Consider the following 26,859-nt stretch of genomic DNA (forward strand, 5'->3'; position numbering starts at 1 on the left):
GGAAGTGTCTGAGGCCAGATTTTAACCTAGGATCGCCCATCTTTTAGAGTCATACTAACTTTATTATTTGTTCTAACAAGTCAGTGCTTGACTACACTGACTCAGGAATAGTTCTCATATCAGTAACAACTCATTTCCTCTGTCAAAATATTAATTTTTTTTCAGTGTTATTCAGCATTCACCAAGGCTAGCACCTGCCAATTTTTTCTCAGTATTCATATTCTATCAGCATGAGGCTTCTATATAGCCTACAGTTCTTTGGCTTCTCTAATTTCTGATCCATATTTTATAATATATTTTTTGCCATACTCAATTATTCTTGCTTTCACTTCAAAGTTACCATATATCAAAGTATATTTTGATGAAATATAAAGAGTCTTAATGATCTCCTAGTTGGATTTTTCTATTTCTTCATCCACCATAACAAATGTTGATACATGACCCATAAGAGCCACCCATAGCTATATTAGTTGATTTAAAACTTATGTGAGCTTTAGCATCCTGAAACACCATTTTCCCCATTTTTCTATTATCACTGTTGAGTTAGAAGGCAGGGGGAGAGGGGGAACTCAAGGAAATGAGTACTATTTTATGTTTTTCTTTGTTTTATTAGATGCCACGACCAAATAACTCATCACAAAGTGAGCGTTTGTGCTGGTGATCCTCAGAAACTTGACCAAGTCTGTTGTCAGGACCATTGTCATGGCATGCAAGAAAACTGCATGCTAGTTGGCAGATAGAATGTTTGGTTATTAAGTATAGTTATATATCTAGGAAAATCACTCCTTTGGGGGTGAATTTTTTATTTCTTGTATGAGAGCAATTAAAGGAAAGAATTACTCATGTTTAGGTAACATGTTTAGGTTCTTATCTTGTAGTGGTCATTAAAGAGACAGCCAACTTGCCTTTTTGTTCATTTGGAACAAATCTGACTCAGATTTTACTGATTTGGCATATTAACAAAGAGTTGGTTTTTTTGTGTAAACAATTAACAGAGAGCCCTGTCTCTTATTGAAGAACAACATTTGCATCTAATAGAATGTAAGCTCCTTGAGGTCAGGTCTTATGCATGCTTTTTTTCTTTTCTTTCTTTTTTTTTTTGTATCTGACTTAGCACAGTGCCTGGTACGTAGTAATCATTTAGTGAATGTTTGTTGGTGGAGTTTTTAGGTTAGGCTATGATACTTGAATAGGATACAATAAGTTTCTGTTTAGCCAGACTTAATTATGTATCAGCACTGTGTTAGGCATTAGGGATACAAATACAGTCAGCTCTCACTATATTGTGGTTCACTTATCATGGCTTCATTGAATCGCTTATTTAAAAAAAAAAAAATCTAATTCTGTATCATGGAGTTACATTTATGCCAGCACACTATTGGCTGATGGAATAAAAGTCGACCAACCACAGCACTGTGTTCTATATCCTGGGCACTGATTGGCTCAGTGACTGTAGGTTAATAAGACTGTGGAAAAGGTTTATAGAAGAGTTGGAAGGGTTTAAAGCCTCAAAATATATGCAAATAATAAAATAAATATAAGCCACTGCTTCACAGATTTTCACCTATTGCTGGGGTCTCTGGAATGTAACTCCCATGATAGGTGAGGGATCACTATATAAAGAATTAAACAATTACTTCTCTAAAAAGAGAAATAAGAACATTTATGAGTATCTATAAACTAAATGTAAAATGAGAAAATAGAAATAAATGCAAAGTAGTTGAAAGGCAGTTTGGGAGGGAGTACCCTAGCAGGAAGGGAATGTTGGAATTGTTTCATGTAGAAGGTGGCATCTGAGCTGAATGGAAGAGAAAAAGCATATAATTAAGCAGGCTACACAGATTTGGGTTCAAATTTAGAATTCTTTCACTACAGATTACTTGAAATCTTTCCAGCACAGAGAGCTAGAACTTGTATCCTCCCATAATCTCCACTGTGCTACCTACTTTCCCCAACCCTTTACTTTTCAAGGAAATATAAATGTGAATCATACAGAAGGCAGTAAAGATGTGGGCAGGCTAGAACCAGTAATGGACCTGAAAGAACTCTGGAGGGTTATCAGGGAAATGTGGTAAGAGTGAGGAACAGATAACCTGAGTATGCCCAGAATATCAGGAGTGAGGAATTCCACTGGTATAACCCAGTATATCTCCTCAGGTGAATTTATTGAAGAATATAGCCATAGTAGATGGACAAGAATGGATTTCCCCAAACAAATGAGGTCACAGATCCATTTGGGTAGAACCATGTTGCTCCCACATCAGGCAGGATCTGTTAAAAGCTATAGCAAGTTTGCCAAGCTTCACAGCTACCTCAGATATGTGTACACATGTGTATGTGTATGTTTATGTAGAATAGTCCATTATAATTCTTTTACCTTTTTTATAGTTTTTACCATTTTCCCCATTATACATATGTACTTCCTACTTTCTAGAAATATTTGCCAAATATCATTCATACAGTTCATAATGGTATGCTTAAAAAAAAAGAAATTGTAATACATATAGCTAAAAATTAAAATATTCTTGTTTAGTAGTGTCAAGGCCTATACTATTGTGTGATGAGACATGTAGTTGTCTAGCAACAGGCTACTCCTTTTTCCTCACCCCCAACCATAGTACCTCTATTAATTGCCCTGTCCTCCATGTAATTGTTTATTTAATTGATGACTAGTGACTTCATTAGAAGCTTTTAGCACATGGTGTTATTTGAGCCAAGAAAAGTACTGATTTTTGTCAGTTCAGCCACGAATAGCATAAGCTAGGCACATGAGAAGGGAACAGCCTCAGGTTTAGATGATGACCATATAGGTAGTATATTACAGTGACAAGAGCACTGAATTAGATGTCAGGAGCCCTGACTGCTAATACTTGTTCTGACATCATCTATGAAACCTTGCCATTAAACTCCTAACTTTGAATCTTTTACTTCACATAGCTTTAGATTCCTTATCTATAAAATGAAGGATTGGTTTAGAAGATGGTTAGATTCCTTCCAGATATATATATATATATATATATATATATATATATATATATATATATATATATATATATATATGCCCTAACATTCACTTAGTTCAAAGGGTATTTTAGAGTTCATTTGTCTCCTTTGTATTTAAAGAATTGATGAATTATCAGTCAGCCAACCACCATTTATTTAGTACTAAATATGTTCAGAGCACTGTTCTAGAAGCCGGGAATAAATACAAAGAATGAAAGTCTGTACTCTCAAAAAGCTTACATTCTGTTGGAGTACAATACCTATAAATAAATAAATAAATGAACAAACAAATAAATGAATATGCAGATTAAAAAAAAAAAGGGTAGCTTAATACAAGATAGGGAGAGGATGCCCTAGCACTTTGGAGGAATCAAGCTTAGTTTGGAAGGTGGTTGCTTGAACTGTGTCTTGAAGGAAGAAAGGAATTCATTGAGGTGGGAGGGAAGGAGGAATGCATTGTTGGCATTCAGGACATCCAGTGCAAAGGCACAGAGATGTCACATGGATTATTTTATTTGAAGAATAGAGGGAGAACCAGTTTGAGCTAGTCAAAGTGCTTAGCAAGAGGAGAAATCTGTCCAGTGAAGCTGGAAAGGTAAATTGGAGCAGAACTTCCAAAGCTAAACAGTGAAAGTATATTTGAACCTAGGTAATAGAGAACTACTTTGAAGTTTGTTGAATAGTGGAGTAACATGATCAGATCTGTGTTTAAAGAAAGTTCAGGTGCTACATGTAAATATATGTGAATCATCTACATAGAGAGATGATAATTGAATCCAGGAATGCTGATCAACTCATCAAGTGAGATAATATGGAGGAAAAGAGAAGAGGGCCCAGAATAGAGCATGTGGTTAATAGGTATGACTGGTGAAGAACCAGCAAGAGACCAAGAAGTACAGACAGGAGAACCAGGAGAGAGAAGTGTCATGAAAATTTAGAAGAGAGTATTTCTAAGAGGGAAAAATGATCCAGTGTTAATTGCTGCAGAGAAATCCAGAAGGATCCAGATTGAGAAAAGGATATTAGATTCGGCAGTTAAATAATTTTGATTTGGGTGTTTTATAAGCATCTAAAAGTTAGTATGTCCAAAATTCAATTCATTTTCTTCCCAAACCTTTCCCTCTAACAAACTTCTCTATTTTTGTCATGTATACCATCAGCTTCTCAACCTGCGTCATCCTCAACTCCTCACTCTCTACTCTACTTATCTGATCTGTTGCCAAGTTTTGTTGATTCTTTCCCTGTATTGTTTTCCCATTTGTCCTCTTCTCTCAACTTGACTCTAGTTCACTAGTTGACTCTAGTTCAAAGCCTACATTGTTCGATCTATTTCAAAAGCACTTGGAATTGTCTGGCTACCTCAAATCAGCCCCCTTTTCCAATTCTTACTTCACGTAGCTGCCAAAAGGATTTCCCCTAAAGAACAGATCTGACTGTACCAGTCTACTACTCCGTAAACTACAGTGGTTCCCTGCTACCTACAGACCCAAGTATAAACTCTTCCATTCGTCATTTACATACCTTCATATCCTTATTCCAACCTACCTTTCCAAGTTTTGCAGGCAACGGAACAAATATTTAGTATGTTAGGTTAGACATCTTCTTTGCCCTCCTTTTACATTTTTCTACTGCCACTTTTCCCCTCTTTTTGTAAATAAAGCTGCTAAAAAGTCATTTTGACTTGAACTGTATTAATTTTTAAATCGGCAACCACATTTTTTATATTTAGTCCATTGGCAACCACATTTTTTTTTAATATTTAGTCCAACCATAAATTTAGTCCCTACAAAAATATGTTATATTTGGGTTATAAGGGTAGGAATTGTTATCAAAATCTTGACTTTGCTTCCTTATCTTTTCTCTCTCATGTTTATTGGCATTTTTTAGCTGGTGACATTTAATGATGCCTCCTTAGACTCAGATTGCTTGCCATTTTTTAAATATTTCATTTCTTGCCTATCTTGATATGGACCTTCCAAGGCCAGCATCACCTCCCCTCAACCCCTGCCCCCTCCCCACACACATACACACAGTGGCATTGTATTTCAAGAAAGGACCTTGAACAATCTAATCATCTACTTCCCTCAACTGATTTTGTTCTAACCACAGATTCTGACTGTATTCATTCCTCAGTGGCTAGTATACTCTACCATTTCATAGTCTTCCTCATCCTAGTGATGTTCCAATGTTTTGGATGTTTAAAATGAGCATGATTTGTGTGTAAAAAAGGTAAAAAAATGTAAAAACTGTGTTCCTTCTCTGAAGGTTCTCACTTTCACTACCTTTGCCATCTCAAACCCATATCCTATGGCCCTTTCCAGATCTGTCTCCTATGTGGTTCTTCTATCTTCTGGTACTCTCCTGATGACATTATGTACATAGCCATCCTTTTTCCATACTGATTGGACTCAACCCCCTAGTCATTGATTATAGGGAAGGAGTTGGATAAACTCCTTTCTCTGTGACCACTTTTGAACCCTCTACTGCCATCATTTATGAATATCTGTTGCTTTGGATTTCACACTATTCAAATTTATTTTCCAATCCAGATCTTAATTGTTCTCTATAGAGCCTTCCAGATACAATTTTTTTTTGTCTCTTTCTTCAGTGAGTTCAATACCTGACTCACAGGTCTTTCCACCTATACTGGGAGCCAGCATACAACCAATTCTTTTATAAAGTGTGTTCTTAGGGGGCAGCTGGGTGGCTCAGTGGATTGAGAGTCAGGTCTAGAGATGGGAGGTCTCAAATCCAGCCTCAGACACTTCCCAGCTGTGTGACCGTGGGCAAGTCATTTAACCCCCATTGCCTAGCCCTTACCACTCTTCTGCTTTGGAGCCAATACACACTATTGACTCCAAGACAGAAGGTAAGGATTAAAAAAAAAGTGTATTTTTAAAATATAACTTTTTTCTAGTGCAACTGATAAGATTGAGCAACTGATAATTTTGAGCATAATTTGAATTTTGAGTTTGCAAGAGAACTCAGAAAACTGTAAGACTTCCCAGTAACTCACAGAGCTATAACCTTTCCAAAACCCACTTCCACAAGCAAACTTAAGAGTACTTTCAGGGTAAAATGCCATATTCATTATTATTATCTTTAGGTGCAGTAGATGATGTTTAGAGGCAAAGGCTTGGTCTACATTTTCCACCCTCATCCCCTCTTCTGCTGTAGTCAGCAATTTAAATTTTGCAGCTCAGGATACAGTCCCAGTGGTAGCCTGCAGAGACAGCTACTCTTTATTATATTTTTGTATTTCTTAATCACTTAACATGGATGAAACTTTGCTACCATTTTCATTAGGTTTCTATCCTTTTTTTTAATGTGTTACTGATAAAGTTTTTAAAAATTAAGCTCCTGACACCATTTCCCCTATGAGCTCTATGGTTATTATCAAGCTATTTTGAGTAACACAGTGCTTTTTGGGAATGCATATGTTGTATTTTATCAGAACTGGTTGTATATACTGATATATTCCTCAAAATATCCTAACTTCCCAATTCTCCAGTCTCTCAGTTCTCATGATCTCCTTCACCCCACTTTTATTAACAAGTCATACCCTTGATTTTGGCATCTCCCAAAGTGTTCTATTTCCTTGTTGGTGAACCATGACATTCCTTTATCTACTTATATTCTCATTACTCCATCATTCTCTATATCTTAGACTCCCTAACCCTGTTCTTCAGCCTCACTGTAACTTCCAACTACTAATTTTTTCCTAATCAACATCCAATTTTTTCTTTAGCTATCATTGCTATACTTTCTATACTCTACTTCCTTTCCTTTCTTGACTCTGTGGGCTCAACTCTACATTATCCTCACCACACAAATCTTTCACCCCCTAACCAGATGCCAGTTACCCCATGCCAAACTCAAGGCTTGGATTATTCCCATCATCTGTCATATTTGTCTCATTAAGAGGTGACCTTTATCTACAAATCCTTCTCCTATTCCCAAATTTCCTGTTTCTAAGAAGGTATCACCATCTTCCCTTTACTCTGTTACAACCCCACTGTTATATTTATTCACTTTCACTGCTCATATTCAATCTGTTTTCAAATGCTATTTCACAATATCTTTTTGTATTATCTCTCTCAAACACATCCCTTTCTCTCAACTTACACTACCAGCCTGATGCAGGTCCTCATCATCTGTTACATAGACTATTATAATAGCCTTCTAATTGTTCTCCCAACCTCAAGCCTCTCAATGGCCTTAGTAGTTTTCTTAAAAACTTAAAGCAAAGATCTTACTACTATATTATCTTCCATTCAGCAAACTAATGCCTCTCTTGCCTCCAAGATCAAATACAAATGTCTGCTATGACATAAACCCATCACATCCTACATTTCTAGTCTTATAAATTACTCTCCCCCACCCCCCAAAGCATTGTACAGTCCACTGACTGCCCTTCATGCTTGAAATGCTCTCCCTTTTCACCTTGTCTCATTTTCCTGGCTTTTTTCAATTCTCTGTGTAATTAGAATTTTCTCCCTAGAACTCTCTTTCCCAGCTTCCCATTTTCCTTCTCATGTTACACACTAATGTAGGGAGGATACATTTTGATATAACCCTGCCTCTCAGTCTCTCTGCTCCCGGGAAGGCGGTTGTGGAGGTTGGGTGAGAGCTAGGCAGTAGAATTTTACCCACATGTTTTTAACTCAGGCTTTTTTTACTTTTGTTTTTATTTCTTCTACTTCAAATGATTATTAATAAATCTTATAAAATATAATACTTAGAGTTATTTGACTTTAATTTAAATTTTACAGTTCTTCTCAAATCTGACTTTCTATAGGAGGTCTTTCCTGGGCCCCCTTTTGGTAATGTCTTCTGAGATAATCTTCTATTTTCTTGTTATATGCATCATTATTTGCATTTGTCCACCCCATATCTATTAGAATATGAGCTATTTGAGTGCAGAGACTTTGTTTTTGTCCTTCTTTGTATTCCAAGCATTTACCAAACACTGCAGTTCCTGCTCCATGATAAAGTTTATTGAACATTTGTTGCATGATGACCCCATCTTTCTTCTCCTGGAATGATAAACTTAAATAAGATGAGAGGCATGATGGCACATGCCTCTAGTCCCATGTTGTCAAACCTATGGCATACCTGCTGAAGCAGGCTGCTCCCTTCCACCCCTCCACATGCTCCTGAGGACATTTCTCACATAACCTACCCCTCTGTCCAGAAGCCCAGTGGGAGCACTTCCTTCCTCCCCTGTCTGGGGTAAGGTGGGAAGCTTACATGTGCTGTGAGGGTTGAAGTTTGGGCACTCAGTCTCTGAGGTCTCTAAAGGGTTTTATTATCAGTGCTGTAGTCTCAGCTTCTGGGGTAAGCTTAGGCTACTGGTTTGCTTGAGTTTCTGTATGGTCAAAATCATCAGATGTCCTCATTAAATTTCACCAGTATGGTAAGACAGACTTAGTAATAAGCAGGAGGCATAGAGGAGTAGAGAACCACTAAATTGAATAATCAGTAGGCTGCTCAGTATTGGGATTTAGCCCATGAGGGATTGTTGCACTTAATAGCCTGTTCAAGATAGGAAGACTCAGTCTAAGAAAAATTGAGAGGGTGTTTGTGTATGCATGTTGTGTGTTGGTGGGGTAGGGGGTTGTAGAGTGTGAAGAAATCTGGCAGAAATGAGAATGATGGAAATAAGATTAAAAAAGGAAAAAAATTGACAGTGTTGTGTATGGTATCTGTAATCTGAAAGAAGTTAATAGTTTTTGTTATAGTTTTTCTAGAACTGTTAAGACAACTTGATTGTTTTCCATTTATATATGTTTATTTATAAAAGTTAATTTTACAAGAGCCAAAAGCCTTTCAAAGTTATGCCCCAAACCATGTGCATCTGTATAATTGCTACATGCTGATAAGGTGTGTTTCCAAGAGTCAAATAATATGGATAGGATAATGACTTTAACATAAATTTCCATCATTAATACTCCAAAACAGCTTTGACAGTTTGTTTTTACTGATTTGGATATATACCACAGGTCAAACAATGTCCTCTATTAAAAAGAATAGCCATATAAAGCAAGAACTATGTAGATTTTGCAGTTAAACTATTTGAAAAATTCAACAAATATTCATGAAATTCTTTCTATTTGTGAGGAATTATACTAGGCACTGGAAATGCAAGAATGAAAATGAAAAACAATCCCTGCCCTGAAGGTACTTGCATTCTAGTATCTTCAAGTTGTTTATAATATCAGAGGCACCAATCCTGTAATAAATAATTATGAAGCATAGGCTCTGGATTTAGGTTATCAGAAAGGTCTCTTCCTTGGCTCTGGGGCCACAGTTCTCTACCTCTTCTGCCATATCTTGTCCCTTCTGGAAATTGAAATAGAAGAGAAGAAACAAAGAATATACCTTTATTCTGGGCTTTCTACTCTTAAGAGCTTTTCCACAGTTAGGACATGCCAGTCAATAAACATTTATTGAGTTCCTACTCTGAGCCAGATACAGTACTAAGTTCTGGGGATGTAAAGAAAGGCAAGAGAATATTCTTGCTCTCAAGGAGCTCACAATCTAAATATGGAATACGACAAATCGAAAGAAGCTGAAGGAAGGGAAGGGGATGATACCTTTCACCTTTTATATGAGTAGCAATGTGGGAAACAATGACTGGACTTTCCTAAGCTCTCTCTTTAAATAGGAATGGGGAAGAGCTCTCCAAGGTCCACCCTTCTCATCTTCTTCAGTCAGAGGGAGGAAGGGGTCCAAGTGGGAGGGGGTTACTTCCTTGGTGTGAGTTTCAAAATTGATGTGGCCTTTCAGGAAAATGATTTTCTAGAGATATTCTCTGTTTCTATGATGTTCAGATGAACAGCTAGGGGGGAAATGAGCTTCTAGTGGCAGAATAATGGAGATGACCAAAGGCAGGTGTTGTTTTTTATCCCTATCTGGGTAGAAACTAAGATTCCCGTTAAGTTCATGCTCCTTACTAACTTAGAATCTGGGAGTAAGATGAAGAGAAGTGTCTTTACTAAATGAAAAAGAAAGCTGGGGGAGGAGAGGGGACAGCCTACCTGTCCAAATGGTTATATTCCAGGTATCAATCCCAGCAAAAAATGTTAGATCAAAGGAGCCAGAGACTTAACATTCCCAAGAGACTGTTTTCCTGTTTTGTAAAGCTCAAATCTGTTTAAGTCCTGTATTACGACATTAGTATTGTGAAGGAGTTATACTATATATATTTTTTGCTTCTTAAAGATGGTTTTTATTGTTTTCATCAACAAAATTCCACCTTCTTTTCTTCCTACCTCACCTCCTCAATTGAAAAAGAAAGAAAAATAAAATTTATTATAAATATGTGCAGTCAAGCAAAAAAAGTTCCTGCCCTGGGCACATGGTGCTGTATTTCTAAATATCATTTTTATAATATTTTCATCCATACAATATTAGCAAAACTTGTATATAATATACATATTATATATATAAATGGGTAACAGGAAGGAATAATTAAAAACATTGCTTAATTTCCAAAATGCAACCTAGTCCATTTTTATTGTCTTAATTCTAGGTCTAGCTCATCCTTTACTTGTAATTTCTATCCCTAATTAACTAATGAAGGGTTCCTGACTTTCCAACTATATATAGCTTAGACAATATGTATTTTTCATTCATTTAATTTTTCTTATATGATCATTAGGCTTAACTTTTGAGTAATTATAGTTTTCATTAATGTTTTATGACTCAATACAGTTAGCCACAGTATCATTTGTGACTAACTAGAGTAATACTACTCAGTTGTGGACCATAGAACACTACAGATCTCAAAGAATCAAAGTTGTGGGTAATCCACAGTTATTGAAAAAGTACATACTGGTCTCAAAGTGCTATATTTCCAAAAATGATATTCAAGAAATAAGAATTTATTGACAAAAATATATTACTCAAAATAGGAGGTGGGCAGATCTTATTGTTTGTTGTAAGAGTAAGGGATCACAGAGACATAGTTTACATGCTATATTAGTATCCACAAAATGCCAAAAGGAAGGACTACATCATTTTGGGTAGACGCTTTGTGGAGGAATTCATGGGTGAATATGGACAAGAATCACATGGAATGAGAAGGAATATGGGGATTACATTCTGTACTGTTGGTGAGAATATTCATAACAGTATCATTTCACTGACATCATAGATTTCATTGAAGTATTTTAAGAAGTTATTCTAGCATAAAATTTAGAAAAAATATAGGTGTATATGATTGTTTACCATCTGTCAATATGGAAACTAGAGGTCCCCCACACTTGTAGCTTTGAAAGATGTGGTGATCCCTAGTTTTATTTAGTTTAGAGGTAAAAACCTCAGGTTTGACCTTGTCACATGAGAATTCCTCCCTGAGAGAAAGTCTTACTTCATTGGTCTCAGGCTAACAATAGACCTTGAGTTAGTTCTGAGTGGGGATGGTGGCTAATCCCATCAGATGCCTCTTTTTACCTTAGAGGCTTCTCCCATAGGATGGAACTCCAACTCTGGACCTTCAGCTTAGGAGACTGACTGGCTGTCTACTGAGCTATATAACTCAAGGTCTATTGTTAGCCTGAGACCAGTGAAGATAGGACTTTCCCTCAGGGAGGAATTCTCATGTGACAAGGTCAAACCTGGGGTTTCTACCTCCAAACTAAATAAAACTGGGATCACCACATCACCACAAATTTCCAAGCTACAAGTGTGGGAACCTCTAGTTTCCATGATGACAAATCCATAATAGAATTTCATTGTTAAGACTTAAATTTTTTAAAGTTCTGTATGATTCATTTTAAAAGATGATTATAAATGCAAAACAACCTGTTTAACCATTGTTAAATAAATTTTAAAAGCAATCAAAACATTTCACTCAGAATAGGTTCTTTTTTTGTTATATTGCATATAACAGTAAAATTTCATATTGTTAGTGACTATTTCTACAAAGTCATTGAATGTGTTTTATTTTTGCACTTTGAATACTTGAATGCTTTTGTGGATATATTAGATTCTGATGTTTTTTCTTACTCCTTCTCTACAGATTTTTCAACAGATGCTCTATTATCTCTTCCCTGGCAATGGTTTCACCAGTTAATCACTTACTAGATAATAAGTATTTGCTTTTGCTGAAGAAGAGCAAACTTTACAGTCAGACAGGAAAACTTATTAAAGGGAAGGGTGAGGGATTATAAACTATTTTACCAGTAAGCAAAAAATTTTATTCATTAGTTTTTTTTAATTATGTGTGAGCACAACATATGTATCTACAAAGATTTCATAGCAAGCACTATCACAGTACTTCTGAGTAATTTTTTTAAAGCTTCTACTAAAGTTACAAACTATTGTCTATACTAGGGAGCAGCCTGGTGTAGAAGAAAGAACGCTGAACTTGGGTCCAAAAGACCTTGCATTAGAATTCTGTATCCTCCACTTACTATTTATATAAGGTTAGGGAAACCTATCTGCTTCATTTGCTTTATCATGAAAATGGGGATAATACTTGAACTAGCTAGATCACTTGGTTGTTTTGAGGCTAAAACTGAATAATTCATGTAAAGTGTTTTATAACCATAAAGTGCCATGTAAATGTTAGCTATCATTATTATAATGTTATTGCTTGTGATAATTAATTTTATTGTGCAAATGGAGAGGTAAAATCCTCCACCAGAAAGGAGAATGAACTTTTTGTCTAAACATTTTAGTATTTGTAGTAAACATAGGTAAGATATACAAATTATCTTTAAAAAAAAAAATTTGAACCTAGCTTTTGTGAGTTGTTTTCCTACCCTGTCTGGCTAAAATGATCAGTGTTACTATATATCAGTGATGGTAAACCTATGGTATGGGTGCCAAAGGTGGCATGCAGAGTGCTCTCTATGGGCACATGAGTGCTCTCTAGAGGGCCCTTCTAAGGGCTCTCCCCTTTTGCATTACTAGAAAAGCAGAGGGACTTGGGCAGAGCTGCTCCCTTCCCCCTCTCCATCTTGTCTGACAAAATTTTTCACATCACCTGCTCCTTTGTAGATAAAAATCTAGCAAAGGTGACTAAAAAAGATCAGTTGGGAAGAGAACCAGGAGAAAAGACTTATCAACAAAAACCTCGAGAAAAGTGATTGAGAATATCAAATGCCATAGAGAAATGAAGGGTGAAGGGTGAAGATAAGAAAAAGACATTTGATTTGGCTCTTAAGAGATCATTAATAATTTATTAGAGAAGTTTCAGTTCATTGATGAAATCAGAAGCCATAGTGTAGAAGGTTTATGAGAGTGGTGGGAGAAGTGAAGGCAGTGATTATATATGGTTTTTTCAAGATTTAGCTAAGAAGGGGAGGAGAAATTAAAAAAAATAATAATTATAAGGGATAATAGAATTATGTGATTTTTTTTAAGAATGGGGAATATATGGGCATATTTATGAATAGGGAGATACTGAAGATTAGAAAAAGAAGTGATGATAGAGGAGACAGTTGACTGGAAAATATGGGAAAGGACAGGATGGGATACAGGATGCATATAGAGGGACTTGCCATGGCAAGAAGAAGGGCTATCTCTTTATGAGAGACAAAAAGTAAAATTAAATCATTGGGGAAGATGTCCGAGTAGTGTAATATGAGGAAAGGGAGAGAGGGAACTCTCTTTGAATGGTTTTTTTAAATTAAGTTTATTAATTAATTTAGAATATTTTTCCATAGTTACATGAATCATGTTCTTTCTTTCCCCTCTTCCCACTCCCTTCTGTGAATTTCAAAACTACTCAACACTTCCCATGCCAACAAGCAATACCACTGGGTTTTACATATGTCATTGATCAAGACCTATTTCTATCTTATTGATATTTGTACTAGGGTGATCATTTAGAGTCTACATCCCCAATCATATCCCCATTGAACCAAGTGATCAAGCAGTTGTTTTTCTTCTGTATTTCTACTCCCACAGTTCTTCCTCTGGATGTGGATAGCGTTTTCTCATAAGTCCCTCACAATTGTCCTGGATCATTGTACTGCTGCTAGTAGAGAAGTCTACTACATTCAATTGTGCCACAGTGTATCTATCTGTCTCTGTGTATAAGGTTCTCCTGGTTCTGCTCCTTTCACTCAGCATCAGTTCCTGGAGGTCGTTCCAGTTTCAAATGGAATTCCTCCAGTTCATCATTCCTTTTGGCACAATAGTATTCCATCACCAACAGATACCATAATTTGTTTAGTCATTCCTCAATCAAAGGGTATCCCCTCATTTTCCAATTTTTTGCCACCACAAAGAGCATGGCTATAAATATTTTTGTACAAGTCTTTTTCCTTATTATCTCTTTGGGGCAAAAACCCAGCAGTGGTATGGCTGGATCAAAGGGCAGACAATCTTTTAATGCCCTTTAGACATAGTTCCAAATTGCCTTCCAGAATGGTTGGGTTAATTCATAACTCTACCAGTAGTGCATTAATGTCCCAATTTTGCCACATCTCCTCCAACATTTATTATTTTCCTTTACTGTCAAATTAGCCAATCTGTTAGATGTGAGGTGGTACCTCAGAGTTGTTTTGATTTGTATTTCTCTGATTATAAGAGATTTAGAACACTTTTTCATATGCTTATTGAGAGTTTTGATTTATCTGAAAATTACCTGTTCATGTCCCTTGCCCATTTATCAATTGGGGAATGACTTGATTTTTTTGTTCAATTGATTTACCTCCTTATAGATTTAAGTAATTAAACCTTTGTCAGAGGCTTTTGTTATGAATATTTTCCCCAATTTGTTGCTTCCATTCTAATTTTAGTTGTATTGGTTTTATTTGTACAAAACCTTTTTAATTTAATGTAATCAGATTATTCCTTTTACATTTTGTAATAGTCTCTGTTTCTTGCTTGGTCTTAGAATCTTTCCTTTCCCATAGATCTGATAGGTAAACTGTTCTATGTTCACCTAATTTACTTATAGTTTCCTTCTTTATATTTAAGTCATTCACCCATTCTGAATTTATCTTGGTGTAGAGTGTGAGATGTCCCATACTGTTTTCCAATTTGTCCAGCAGTTTTTGTCAAATAGTGGGTAAATTTTTGTCCCAAAAGCTGGGATCTTTGGGTTTAACATAGCCTGTCTTGCTTAGGTAATTTACTCCAAGTCAATTCCACTGATCCTCCCTTCAATACCATATTGTTTTGATGACCACTGCTTAATAGTACAGTTTAAGATCTGGTACTGCTAGCCCCCCATCCTTCACATTTTTTTTTCATTATTTCCCTTGATATTCTTGATCTTTTGGTCTTCCAAATGAAACTTTGTTATAATTTTTTTCTAATTAAGTAAAAAAATCTCTTGGTAGTTTTATAGGTATGGCACTAAATCAGTAAATTAATTTGGGTAGGATTGTCATTTTTATTATGTTACGTATCCATGATCATTGAATGTTCTTAATCCATCTTTGTGATAGGCCCTTGAGCTCAAGGATAGAAACAACACACACACACACTCATTTAAATTTTCTGCTGGTCCATTTTTATATATTTCTCATGATTCTGTTCTGGACTAGATGAGGGTCTGTTCATTTCAATAGTATTCTCAGTTGATCAGAACCTAGAAAAAAGGGTCAATTTTTTTTTTTAATTTTGTGTCAGTAGGTTCTTTCCCCTTATCTTTTTTTTTTAATGTTATTTAATTAGTCAATTTAGAACATTTTTCCTTGGTTACAAGAATCATATTCTTTCCCTCTCCTACCTGTACCCCTTCACATAGCTGATGCACAATTCCATTGGGTTTTACATGTGTCCTTGATCAAAACCTATTTCCATGTTGTTGATATTTGCACTAGAGTGATCATTTAGAGTCTATATCCCCACTGAAATGGTTCAATTTTAAAAATACTTTTCTTCTTTGTACCTCTCAAGAAATTGTTTTACTTGATTACAGGCTCTGTTTTACTTAATGATTTTTCAAGGCTTAAAAACCTATTGCATTATATAGCAAAACAGCTAAATTCTCATGAGAATAAAGTCCCTCATGAGTTTAGGCCCCATTCTTTCTTCTCCCTCTACATTCTATTTATTTTCAAAGTTGATCATGAACTGGATTGACACACATATACAGTAAATTTGATAATTTTTTTTATATTTATCCTTTTTTTGGCTTTAGCCAATGGACAGTAATTAAGTTTATGGTTATTTTGCAAGCAATTTAGATTAATCATTCTTGATTCAAAAGAGAAAATTTAATAAATTACATAAGCTCATGGAATATACTATCAGTATTGAAAGGGACCTTAAAGATCATCAGTCTAATACCTGCATTTTACAGTTAAGGAAACTGAGACCCAAAACTAGGATTCCAAACCAGTCTGCCAACTCATAGTCCAGTGGTCTTTTACACTATATCATGCTATCTCCCTAAGGCAGACATTAAGCATTAAGATGCTTGACCTACTACATTTCAGTGACATAATACCATGCTGAATGTGAGAGATGAAATAGATATAGGAGAAATAATATATTTTTTTGTTGAGCCATTTCAGTCATTTCTGATTCTTTGTTGACTCCATTTGGGATTTTCTTGATAAAGATACTGGAGAGGTTTGCCATTTCCTTCTCCAGCACATTTTTTTACAGAGGAGAAACTGAGGCAAACAAAGTCTTGACCAAGGTCACACAGCTAGTAAGTGTCTAAGGCCAAATTTGAACCCAGGAAGATGTCTTCCTTACTCCAGGCACTCTATCCACTGTGCCACCTAGCTGCCCCTAAAAAATACATAGAATCAAAAGACTATAAATCCTTGCTCTGATTTTCACTAGCTAGAAGACTTGGGGTAATTCTAACTGCTCTCATGCTCAGCTTTTTCATCTGTAATTCAATTAAAATTTTATAAAGCACTTACTATATGTCAGGTACTGTGCCAGTCACAGGTAAATACCAAATGCATGCAGGCTGAAAGAAAGGTTTTCTCTGCACTCAAGAACCTTACATTCTAACTGGGCAATATAACTAACTGGGCAATTAAGGTTTATGCTTTGAAGCTATGATTAAAGAAAGTTCAGTGAGGTATCAGTGATGAATGAAGACATAATTAGCCTGAACCTCCTCTTTAAAATGGATCTTCTGGGAAAACCTACTTAATCAAAGGGGGGAGAGGAGGTGAAAAGCCTGTGTAGGAAAGATACTGTAAAATGAAAATAACTATTGCTTTGGTCTATCTACCTAGCTCAGAGTTATAAAAGCATTTTTTCAGTAATTGTAAGAGTTAAAATAGTTGGTTGTCATAAACTGTAGTGATTAAAATAGTGGAAGAATTAAATTGTTGTAGATAAAGAGTGGATGAGTAAATTGTGACCGCAGAAATATGTTTTTTATATTAAAAATAAAGTGGTCACTAGGGAAATATTCCCAATTATGAAATATACCCAAGTCAACTGGGTTTTATAGAGATTTTAATTAATAAATACAATGAGGAATTAAAGAAGGAGAGAGAATAAAAGAGGAATAAGTATGAAGGGCAGTAGCCAACATGGCCTATCAGTCAGTCTTTAATCACTCACCACAAGATCTGTCCAAGCAAGGATTCTAGTGATCAGAGAAGCACCAGCTGCAATTCAGACTTCCCAGCTGCCTGTCCCGAGAGAGAACCGGAAGAGACAGAGTCTCCTTAGAGGGAGTTCCAACCAGAGTCCTCCTCAAAGAGAGTTCCAGCCAGAGATTGTCCAAGAGCCTGTTTCCAGAGCTCTCTCCCAACAGCCTCCTTGGATACTGTTTTTCTTTAGGAGTCTGTCATCTCCTTATATAGGGAATTTTCTCCTATGTCACCTCCCCTAAATTCTTACATCTACCAATCACAGTAGATGTTTTTCAAAGGACAGACCATTCTTAGTTCACACCTAAGAAGCTGTAAATTTTTGAGTAATTCACACCAGGAAAGCTCTGAGTAAGTTTCTCACCTCTTTGTTCCTTGTAAATTCACTAGTTGCTTGACCTTTATAGGTACTTATCACCCTTTTGTATTAGTCCTAAAATAGGCATGGCCTAAGAACTTTTTGTCCCACTATAAGTATGGGTTTAAGTACTTTTCATTGTTCAGAAAGGAGTTTACAACTTTATCTTCCCCTAAAGTATGCTTAAGTAGGGGTGGAGTAGAGGTCTCACATTCCTGGTCTAAGTAGAGTTCTCACATTCCTGATCTAAGTACCTTCACTGTTCAAAGTGGGGAATGGTCTTAACCCAACCTTATGAAGTAGGGTCTGGGAAATTTAAGGTTTACAATCCTAACCTTATGAAGTAATGGTCTGAGAATTTTTAAGATTCACATAATAAAGTAATATGCAAACTTGAACCATTCTTATCATGAGGGATAATTGTTTTGTTTTTTAAATGCTAACCTTTCATCTTAGAATTAATAGTAAGTATTGGTTCCAAAGCAGAAGAATGTAAAGGCTGGGCAATTGAGGTTATATGTCTGTGGCCAAACTTGAACCCAGGACCTCTTGTTTCTAGACCTGGCTCTATCTACTGAGCCTCCTAGCCACTCTGCTAATTGTTTCTTGAATATTATTCTTATATGTAGACTTATATGTGTCCATATATTTGCTCCCCAACCCCTTTAAAAGTATTTATTTGGATAACTTTTCCAAAAGACCTTCCATAAATAATCTCATAGTGGAAAATGTACAGTATTTGAAGTCAGAAAAGCTAGTTTTACTACTTACTGGCTTTATTACTACCTATGTGGACAAGTCACTTACTTCTCTGAACCTCAATTTTTTTAATAACTAAGGGCCATTTCAGTTCTTAAATCCCATAATCCAAAGAAAAAAGGGCCTGTTCAATTAAGTTTAGCAAGAAGTGTGAACTAATTATTTTCTATATACAAGAATGAAGCAGTTGGTCAATAAGCCATACCTGCTGTGTGTCTGGAACCCTGCTAAATTCTGGGAATGTGATGAAAGGCAATATAACCTTTGCTGCAAGGAACTCACAGTCTAGTGGAAACAAGTATGTAAAAATAAGATATATATATAGAATAAATAGGAAAATAAACAGAGGGAAGGTATTAGCATTAAGGGAAATTGAGAAAGATGTCCTGTGGAAGGTAGGATTTTACTTGGGACCTGAAGCAAGTTGGGGAAGCCAAAAGGTAGCAAATGAGAGAATTCCAGGCATAGGGAACATTATCTCTCCCTATAGAATATAAACACCCTTGGAGTAGGGACTGTTTCATTTTTGTCTGTTTCCTCAGTGTCTGTTACAGTATTAGGAAAGTTAGAAAGTGTGGAGTTTTAAGGAAATAGAAGCTATAAAAATACCCCAAGTACATTTTTACTTGGTTTAACAAACATTATTATGTATTCACTGTTTACAGCATACTGGAGATAGAATGATGAAAAAATAACAGTTCTTGTTGTAGAGGGACATTCAGTCTCATGAGGGAAGGAGGCATATTATATATGAACGTATGAATATAAGGCATGGTTGCCAGTATGTGTCTAGAGAGAGCACGATGAATTCGGAGAACTACAAATAGTACAGTTTTGCTTCAAACCCAAAGTGGAATAAATAGAATTTAAATACAGTTTTTGTGGTATGGCTTTCTTCATCTAGCTTCCATGTGCTGTGACCCTTAAATCCACAGCAAGTTTGCCATTTTGGTTAAATTATTTGCCTGATGCCCAAGGAATAATTGTTTTCCCTACTATGGAGAAAGGAATGAGAAGTTGACTGCAGCACTAAAATGTGTTTTTGCCACGTGCACACAAATTTTAAAGGCATATTGGTTAAATAACGAAAACAAAAAGCATTATCAGTTTGATGGCTGAATAGTGTCGAGAGCCAACCATTTAGTCATAGATGTGATTGATGTTTTGCATTTGAAACCTTTACCAAGGATCCTTTATATTTCAAATTTATAAAATGGTATGAATTTTATTAAGTTGTATATTATGTTATTTTCTTATTATTTTAATTAAATAATAATTTTTATCAACAAAAGGAGAGGTTTTATACTTGGAATATTTTTTAATGCCTCCAGTTTGTCACTGATCATGTTTAAATTTGCTAATATGTGAACATCATGTGCCATTCCATTGCCACTGTTTTTGCAAGCTGACCAGCAGACTGGGAAGCTGAGGGTTACCTCTGACTAGGTGTGGCAGCTTAGGCAAAATGAGGAGTGGGAGGCAGCATGGATGTTTCAGACCTGTTGCCCAGGTGTGGCAAGAAGCTGCTCCACCAGGCACAGGGTTCATGTTTATTTTTATACCCAGCACACAGTCATGTTTCAACATACATGATTTCTTACAGGTAATTGGATGTCACACATTAACTTTTAATAAATTGTTTAATTAACATTCTGTGATCATCTTGCATACCAGATTGCTACAACAAAGCATGGCTTGCTTTGACACAGGCCGGGTAATCAGGTCAGTTTCCACTGACCTGTGGGATGACCAGCTAAGAGAATCATTGTTGCTTTTAATCAGCTTTCATAATCAATCAGAATTACTTACGAGATTCCTAACAAAAACAGTGCTGCAGGGTTAAAGGGTAAATTTAATAGGGGCCAGATTTTGGCATTTTCCAATTTCCAACTTTCATTTCTTTATGTTTCACTCAAGCACTTAGTGATATTGCTCTGGCTATTGTAAACATAAATCAGTGAAGTGTGTCCTATCGACCTGGGCTTGAGAGGTGATTAATGTTCCTGACATGCCTGGCTTGCAATGGGTGTGGGGAATCTATGTGTGATTCTTCTAAGTGAGAGAAAGGAGGGTGGTAATGGGTACATAAAATTCTTTAGGTTTAAATTCTGTGAATATGATCTTTGGGGTGGATCTTGGGGATGGTATTCTGGGGGGGGGGGAATTAAACATGGGATATATGTATTAATCCTGTAAGTTTTTTGCTCTTATATTATTTTTCCTGAAACCAGGGGAAGAACAATAATCATAGCAATTCCATTAGTAAGGGAAGTTAGTGGGTGAAGTCACATAGAGGGGGGGTTGAGTGGGTGTCTCCATCTTTCCAGAGGGTCACTTTGCAACTCTGGTCTCCACATGTGACCATGTCAGACAGTGTGGGTTTGACGGCCCTCAACACACTGAGATATTCATTTTCAGTTGTTCAGAGATTATATTTCATGTCTTATAGCCATATAACCCCACTTTACCTTTGTTTCTAGAAGAAACTGGGGAGTGGGCGGGGAGGTCATTAAAGAAGCTTTGCAATTTCCTGGAGGCAGACCAACCCTAATAAATCATAGAGATTGTCCATTTTACTAAATGTAATAATCTGATCAAAACAGTTGTTATCCACTTGGTCTTTCCAGTATAAATGGTCATATCATACTCTCTTTTTTAGTGTTTACATATCTCTTCCAGAAAACTATGATTGTCTTTAACTGATGTGAAGATTGGATTTAGTTATTTTCTGATTGTAACAATGAAGATACTTAGTTTAACAAAATCAGGAATGTCTTGGGAACTTTGTTACTCCATCCTACTTAGACATACTTTAGGGGAAGATATAGTTGTAATCTCCTGATTGAACAATGAAAGTACTTAATTCTTATCTTATAGTGAAATTAGAACTTTAAGTTAACTCTTTTAAGATCTTAATACAAAAAGTTGTTAAGTAACTATAAAGGTTAAATTAATCACAAAAAGGTCAAGTATCTTAATACAAAAAGATGTTAAGTAACTATAAAGGTTAACTTAATCACAAAAAGGTCAAGTAACTAACAAAAGGTGAGCTTAAAAAAGAAGTGTTAAGTAACTAAAGATAAAATCTAATCAAAAGAATATGAAAACTAAAAGTATGGGCAGTCCTGGAGAAAAGCCTTTGATGTGATTGGTAGATGTTAAAATTTAGAGGAGGAGACACAAGAGTGAAAGATCTATATATTTGGATCACTTCCTCTCTCTGGCACCCTTTGTGGTGGAGGATTGGCTTATAGCAGTGTGCTGGCCTTTCAGCATATTAGCGTGGCTACAAGCTTTGTCCAGTTCGGTAGTGAATTCCTTCCTGAGTTTCCCTCCTTTACTTTTTCAACTTTATCCCCTTAGAAGCCTCTAACCTTCTTCAGAGACCTAGAGGCGGAGATTTTAAAACTCCCCCTGGTATAGGACAGACAGGAGAATCCTATAGCCTCTTCCCTCCTCCTTAAATTCCCTTCCTCTATATTAATTAAATTACCATAAATTCCCAGACTGACTTGGGGTATTTTAGGGATTTCGCCTGGCGACCAATTAACTCTAGATTTTAAGTCACAACCCTAAAATTATCTTGACACTGACTATATAATCTACAAACAGAAACATCCAGAGGACCTGAACATGTATAATATACACATATATCCAGGGAACACTTATTCAGTATGGCAATATGGAATCTGTACTGGATATACTCAAGGTGATTAATGCCTTTGAAGAGCATTTTCCCCCATATTTTATGTTTTATAACTCATTTTTATGTCATTTAGTAGGGTTATTTCTGTTTTATCTTTCAAGGAATCTTGAAATGTTTTTGGTGTGTGATTGGGAAATAATCTTTTTGAAAGAGCTTTTAGTGTGGCATTTTGCTCTACCAAATGAAATTCTTTTTTCACAATTAACAGATAAGTACAGTATGGTCTCATATTCTCTATACATTTGAGCCATTTGCTTTTGATACTAAATATGTCAGTTATAAAATATTTTCACAAAAACATGCTTATTCCAAATTAATACCCATATTGTAGATACTCTTGTTGCATTTCTAGATGGCTCTAGATGAGAACATAGGCCTATAGGTTAGTGAGTACTGATGTTCTAATAACCTTCCTTCCTCTTTTAATAAGTTGCAAAAAAAATTTTTTTTACGTTTTTGATAGCTTCCCCTCTGCCAGAATATTCTCACAATTTTTTCTCTAGTACAGATTTCCTCTAAGTACATTTAGTCTAATCCAGCTGCTTTTCCTATCTTTGTTTTACTTGAAACCATTTCAACCCATTTGGTAGTGATCCTTGAGTTGGAAATTTCTACTGAATGAATTGTAGATGAACTCAGTTTATTTGTAAGGAAATGTTTTTTGAAATCTGCAAAAACTTAATACTTTGCTGTAAAATATTAAGATTAGTGAGAAAATATTGAGAAAAATGCATTTGTGATACAGGTTTTTAACATTTTTTTAAATTCAGTTTTATTTTATTTTTAGTTCTAAATTCCCTCTCATTTCTCCCTTGCTTATTAAGAAAGCAAGAAAACAAAACATATTTATGTGTATGTGTGTATATAATCAAGCAAAACAAATTTTAATGTTAGCCAAGTATAGAGAGTCCCTCTCTCTCACTTTAGTCTGCATTGAGTCCATAGGCTCTATCAGGAAGTGAATTGTGTTAACTTTTAAAAATATACCTAGTAGTAAACCTAGACCTAATTATAAATAATGGAATATTAATGGCAAATCAATACATAGTACTTGACAACTTCAATTAAAAGATTGATATAATCACATCAAAAAAGTAAAAAAAGAAATAATACTCATCAGTTATTTTATCTTGCTCCTCAATTATAAAATTGAAGAATTACTCAATGACAATTAAATTAGTTTTATAGTTTAAAAAAGTTAACCTAGAGATATAATCTTATTAAATATCCTTACTGATTTGAGGATTAAGTCTTCATTTTATTAACCAGTCAGCAAACATTGAAAAAGAATCTGTTGTGTATTAAATGAAAGACACTAAGGAAATAGACAAAAATGAAACAATCCCTGCCACCAGGATGTTTATATTCTTTAGGGAGAGATAATGTATTTAAAAAATGTGTGTGTATGTACATATCTATGTGTGTATATTTGCATATGTGCATATATATAAAGTATTGAGGGGAGAATTGGAAAGGATCTCATATATGACCTGACACAATCTAAACTGTGAAAGAAACTATGGATTCTGAGAGGCAGAGGGGAAGAGGAATAGCATTGTAGTTGTTGGGAGATGACATAGAAAATAGGAGATGGATCATCCTCTACATCAGTGTCAGTGTGAGGTATATCAGAGCCAGTTTGATTACCATAGAGTATGAAGGAGAGAGTAATGTAGAATCAAATTGGAAGGATAGGTGGGAGCCAGTTTGGAAAGAGCTTTAAATAAGCTAAGCTCATTTTATTTGAATTTAATCCAATAGATAATAGGAAACCATTTGAGTTTATTATTGAACAGGAGAGAGGCATGATCAAACCTGTGCTTTAGGAACATCTCTTTTGCAGCTGTATGGGAGGATAAGTTAGAGGTGGAAGAGAATTGTGAAATAGAGATTTAATCTAAATATGGTATTTATCTGTAGATATGATCATTTGAACCCCTGGGAGTTGATGATGTCATTAAGAGAGAAAATGTAGACAGAAAAGAGAAGAGAACCCAGTAGAAAACATCAAGGTATGGTTATGATGATATATAGCAGTGGGATGTGGAAAATAAATCCAGTAGAGCAGTCTTAGAGCTTTCAGACATGAAAACTAAGTGGAAAAGGGTCACAAAATCTCATAGAAAAAATTTCCATGAGGAGAAAGTGGTTGACTTTGTAAATTCCTGAAAAGAGGGTGTAATTCTGCGCATATAGGGACCCTAAATATTGATTAGTATTGGTATTAATCAATAGTTGATGTTGGCTGTGGTCAAGTTCTTGAGTTGACTTAGATCCTGAGTTTGACAGTTGGTAAAGATGGCTGAGTCTAAGCAATTGAAAGAATCCTGCTCAGAAACACACACACACATAAACTATTTATTGTGAATATAAAATTATAGGAAAGGGAAAGGAAAAGGAAAATGTGTAGGAAATATATTTCTTATTGATATATGTGTACCCTAAATCTAAAAATTCTATATATAATCAAACCCAAATTTCTAGCTCACAAGAGCGGACTTCTTCCTTGACAAAAATCAAGGCTTACCTAAAACTTCCTATTTCTTTCTATACTCTTATTCTATCTATAGAAACTATTCTAAATTAATTTCATAAAAACTTCCTTTCCTTATCTCCAGCTTTAGCAATTTAGCTCTTGACAAATTCCCTGCAGATGGCTCTCTCTAAGCCCTGCTGGCCTCCTTCACCCCTGTAATGTCACAAAGGGAAATCTCAGTGAGTCTCTCTCCAAACCAATGATATAATCTACCAACTTTACAAATTTTCCAAAATTTTCTCAACCAAATGTCACCAAATTCTCTCACTATTTTCTGAGGAAAAAACCAAAACCTCCAACCTCTGAGTGTCAAACTCCCATAGTGACCATTATTTTACCTCAGACCCCTAGGGGTTTTGGAAAATCTCTTAAAGAATCTTCATGAAAATTCTAGCTGACTTCTTAAGGTAAACTGTCCACAATCTTTCTCTAAACTGGAAACCTTCTTAAACAAAACCTTGTTAATTAACCCAATTTCCTAATGAACTTTTAATTAACTAATAAATAATCTATTACACCCCCCCCCCAGCTATTTGGAAGCATTGTCTTCCCAAATTGCTCTTAATAAACCAAACTATTCTATACCTAATCTAATAGTTTTCTCCCCAAATTAAAGCAATTACCTTAGCTTTATTCTATAACACTAAGTAAGCTGTGCTACCCCTAAACTAGAGGTAGAAAAAGAGACAGTAAAGAAACATTTTTTCAAAACTGCAAATTAACCATTACAATTTGACAAATCCAAATGCAAAAACATGCAATAACAACAACAAAATGTCACAATTTTTCCTATGCAATTCAGCAACTTTCTATTCTAATGATAAATGATAAAACTTTAAAATTTACCTTACAAATACTATGGAAATAGAAACAAAACAAACTGTCCTATTCTAATACAAAAATAATTTCTATATAAGGATAAAAATTCTAAATCATTTCACAAAACTATAGAAAGACTTCAAACTTTACCTATTGTATTTACAAAACAAAATTCTATCTAAAACTAATTTGAACTTAACTCACATCACAACACTGTAAACAAAACTTTGCAAAACCTATTTTATACAAATATACATATGTACAAAATTCACATATGTACATTATATTTACATGCCTCACTGAAATCACATATTAAGATGATTATAAAATTCTACCCCCTGTAGTAGGTAAAACATCTCTTTAATGTGGATATAAAATCTTTTGAATTAATTTAGCTATCTTTTATACTAGTATGTATTGAGTATTATATGTATTAGCTACTTAGAACTTTTAACATCCCTATGTGATACTCTGTGTATTATTGTACTAACTATTCCTAAACTCTAAATGTCTTATACTTACCAACTTACCATATATATCCTTAATACAGACCTCTCTTGGTTCAAACCTCTTCCATTGAAATGCACAGTGTAGTGTCTTTAGAAACTCTGTCTTCAGTCAATTTGCAAAAGTCTATGTTGCCAGTTTCTTTTGTTGATGGTTACTAGGTTGTCTTGTTGATTGTAACTATGTACATGCAATGCTTATGCAATGTGTTCTTACAAACATCTTTTTTAAACCTTATTCGTAGTTAGTCTATTGTCCATCTTCCCTTGTTGTTGTGTTGATCTTTATCTCTTCCTTCTCAATTTCCCACTTCTCCTGAAGAAGCTCCATCTGTAGTATAGGAATGAGAAAAAGCAAGAGAGGAGATTTGCAAAGGGCAAAGGCTTGGGTTTCAATCCATGGTGGCTCATCCATGGAACACTTTCTCTGGGAGCTTGGAGATTTCACTTCCTGCCAGAGTGAATAATGGACTTTTGATTGGAAGCCATTTTCCCTGCACCCAAGGGTTCTCCCATCTTCTATTCAGGCTCTGAATAGAGATTTATGTACTGGAGTTACAGCTGTTCCTACTGATCATATTCCTAAATTCCTGTTTCCTATTTGTTATCTTATTTACTGAGAAGCACCAACCTGAGCC

General features: G+C 35.4%; 1 protein-coding gene and 1 long non-coding RNA gene across 9 annotated transcripts in view; one reads left to right on the forward strand and one right to left on the reverse strand.

The window, feature by feature from the left end:
* Positions 1–26,859, forward strand: part of CEP57L1 (centrosomal protein 57 like 1) — an 87,359-nt gene that overhangs the window by 15,674 nt on the left and 44,826 nt on the right. For 2 of the 8 annotated variants that reach the window (XM_056818650.1, XM_056818653.1), the window contains exon 2: positions 24,281–24,372. The exons of the other annotated variants lie outside the window; for them this stretch is intronic. The gene's annotated coding sequence lies outside the window, so the exon portion shown is untranslated. The remainder of the gene's footprint in view (positions 1–24,280; positions 24,373–26,859) is intronic. 8 annotated transcript variants of the gene reach the window in all.
* LOC103104251 (uncharacterized) lies at positions 13,579–26,369 on the reverse strand. Its single transcript, XR_001628413.2, has 3 exons — positions 26,246–26,369; positions 17,506–17,576; positions 13,579–15,556 (listed from the first exon to the last, which is right to left on the reverse strand). It is a non-coding gene; the product is annotated as an uncharacterized LOC103104251 (long non-coding RNA).

The sequence above is a fragment of the Monodelphis domestica genome, chromosome 2 (genome assembly GCF_027887165.1).
Source record: "Monodelphis domestica isolate mMonDom1 chromosome 2, mMonDom1.pri, whole genome shotgun sequence".
Classification (NCBI taxonomy): domain Eukaryota; kingdom Metazoa; phylum Chordata; class Mammalia; order Didelphimorphia; family Didelphidae; genus Monodelphis; species Monodelphis domestica.